Source organism: Sorex fumeus, unplaced genomic scaffold (assembly GCF_029834395.1).
Source record: "Sorex fumeus unplaced genomic scaffold, SorFum_2.1 ptg000006l, whole genome shotgun sequence".
Taxonomy (NCBI): Eukaryota; Metazoa; Chordata; class Mammalia; order Eulipotyphla; family Soricidae; genus Sorex; species Sorex fumeus.
The window spans coordinates 63,966,728-63,969,905 of NW_026606063.1; the positions used below are offsets into that span (position 1 = coordinate 63,966,728).

The following is a 3,178-nucleotide window of genomic DNA, read 5'->3' on the forward strand; positions in this document are numbered from 1 at the left end:
AATTAAGAATCAGTGAGAGCCACAGTGACAGTATCAGGTTTTAGGCACTTGCCTTGTGTGCAGTATACCCTGGCTCAATCGCCTACGTGTTGGTTCCCCCAACATGACCAGGAGTGACCCCAGAGTACAGAGAAGGGAATGATCCTGAGGTGTGGTCCCACTCCGCCCACAAACAAACAAACAAAAAAAACCCTCCAAATCACAATGCTGGATAAAATACAGAGTGAAAAAATTATATGCACATTCTACTTCAAATATGTATGCATATAAAGAATCTATATAAGTATCCATACCACACTTGATCTTAGCCAAAAGGCCGAGAAGCGATTTCTCCGCCCCTCTCAGAGAGCTCGGCAAGCTACCAAGAGTATCTCACCTGCACAGCAGAGTCTAGCAAGCTCCCTGTGATGTATTCAATATGCCAAACACAGTAACAAGTGTCACAATGGAGACGTTACTGGGCCCACTCGAGCAAATCGATGAACAACGGGAGGACTGTGACCGTGATAAATATCCTATCTATCTATCTATCTATCTATCTATCTATCTATCTATCATCTATCTACCAAGAGTTTTGGATGAGGGTAGTAAGGATGGAATTAAGAATGGAGTAAAAGAAAAAGATATGAGAAGAAAACAACCTGCACATATTGATATTCATCATGTGCTTTAATGGAGAATCCACTTAGCTGAACTCTCAAAATCCAAAATTAAAATTCCTAAATTCCAACTGGCGAAGTACAGCTACTTGTAATGAGTAACCTCTGCTATTTCTTACCACTTTTTGGGACATAAAATCAACAACACAAGAACACTTTGTTGTATGCAGAACAGCACATTCTTTGCTAGCACTCTGAATTTTCACAACACCCTATTGTTGATAATACTATTGTTTACAATTTGAAGCATTAAATTTGAAAATCAAAATGCTCAAGGTATTACCTAGTCAACAAAAACTTGGCAAAATCTAAACTCAGAACTATTGGACTTTCCTCATTATGCCCTTTTCAGTCTCTTCCCCCCAAGTTTTTCTATCCTATGGGATATGGTTCAGCCTACACTGGGTGACAATGAGTGATTTTTAATAAGTAGGACACCAGTTCTGAAGAATATTTGTAGGTTCTTTAGGAAACAAAAGCTAAGATAGTTCATAAATCTTGATCAAACAAAAGTTTAAGGGAATTGAATGACAATTAAAAAATATTTTAGGCATTGAAATTTACAATACTGTTAATGGTAGGGTATCACGCATAAAAATTTCAGTGATAATTTTTATTTATATATTTATTTATTTATTTATTTATTTATTTTTGGGTCATACCCAGCGATGCTCAGGGATTACTCCTGGCTCTGCACTCAGGAATTACTCTTGGCAGTGCTTGGGTGACCATATGGGATGCTGAGAATCGAACGTGGTTCGGCCACATGCAAGGCAAGTGCCCTACCTGCTGTGCTATCGCTCTAGCCCCCAGTGATAATATCTTTTTCTTTTTGGATCACACCTGGGGATGCTCAGGGGTTACTCCTGGCTCTGCACTCAAGAATTGCTCCTGGCGGTGCTCAGGGGACCATATGGGGTGCTGGGAATTGAACCTGTGTCGGTCATGTTGACTGCGTACAAGGCAAACGCCCTACCTGCTGTGCTATCGCTCCAGCCCCTAGTGATAATTTTTAAATTAAAAAATTAAAAAATATTTAATGAGAATGATGTAATATAAAATTTAGCATATATACTTTTAAGCAATATAAATTTAGCATACTTTTAAAATGTGCAGTTATGTTTAATATTCTTATATTGTTGTTCAAGCATCATCACATACCTCTACATCTTTCAAACTTGAAACCTTGTGTCCATTAAAAACTAAGTCTATAGGTTCTCCTACCCATATCCTTGGCTACCACTACTTTTTTTTCTTTGTGTCTATGAATCTGAATACGTTGTGTGTTTCACATAGTGGAATAATATAGTACTTATCTTTCTGTGACAAATTACTTTATTAAGAATAATTCCTCAAGACTAATTCAAGTTATAGTATGTAGCAAAAATCTTCTTTTTAGGATGAATAGTATTCATTTTTGTGTAGCTCATACATTTCATTTATCAATTTCTACAACAATTATCTCTTTATTGTTTTATTTTATAAGTAATTAACACTGATCTAAAAATGGATCTACAAAAAAACTGAACAACTTTTATGAATAGAAGTCTTCTTTGAGACAGAGAAAAGGTTTATACAGAAAATAATGCAGTCATGCTATATTTGAGTTAATTGTAACTAGTTAGCTTATAAAGACAAACGGATACAAAATCGTATGCCTCAGGAGAGATCAGGCATCAAAACAGAAATCTAAAAATTCTGAATAAAGAGGAAGTTTATAAAATTAGAAAGAAAGTGATTTTCATTAGAATAGGAGTGGATGGTTTATTACTGCTGATGTGAGGAGTGTGTATTTAATTTGCTAGATTTATTTTTAAGAAAAATGCCAGAAATTTAAGCTGAATGAAACTTCTTGATGGATAAGTGTATAATAATTTAGAGAGTACATATGCAATGAAGAAATCACCAAGAACTGTGTTTTATAAAGATAATCTATAAAAGAGCTAAGTTATTAGGATGAAGAAGATTGTTCATAAATAGAATGCAATTACTATTAGAGACATTGAAATACTGGAATTGAAATGTATTATTTGGAAGTTGAAGTCAGAAAAACTCTCCAGTAGTAAGAAAGAAAAAAAATCACTCATAAGGTCTTTACATCTTTTACAAATAATGTTTGTGACCCATGATCTTTGTGGCAGATCATGGCTTTTAAGAAAGATTGTGATGCTGTTTTCATACTCAAGCTCTTCTTGAACTTTATCACCTTCCCTCTAGGAAGCCATCTAATTCCTACTCTCTAGGATATGAGTAAGTTTGGGACTCACTTTGTAACAGAGAATGTGCTGGGCATGTTGCTGTGTGGCCCCAAGACTAGTTCCAAAAATTGTTCAGAGGTTCTCCTTTGTGATTGGAAAATTCTGTCCTGAAGTCTTTGTTTTTCACTGATGCAGTCCTCCTGCCACATGTTACTATACAGTAAGAATGCCCAGCAAGCCAGAAGAGATCACATTGAAGAGATCTGAAACTACATGAGGGAAAACGGTATTTAGGACATCTGTAGCTGTTACATCTCCAGT

General features: G+C 35.7%; 1 pseudogene; it reads right to left on the minus strand.

Annotated features, from left to right (window-relative positions):
- Positions 1 to 206: 206 nt before the first annotated feature.
- Positions 207 to 328, minus strand: LOC130038548 (uncharacterized; annotated as a pseudogene).
- Between the last annotated feature and the right edge of the window lie 2,850 nt (positions 329 to 3,178).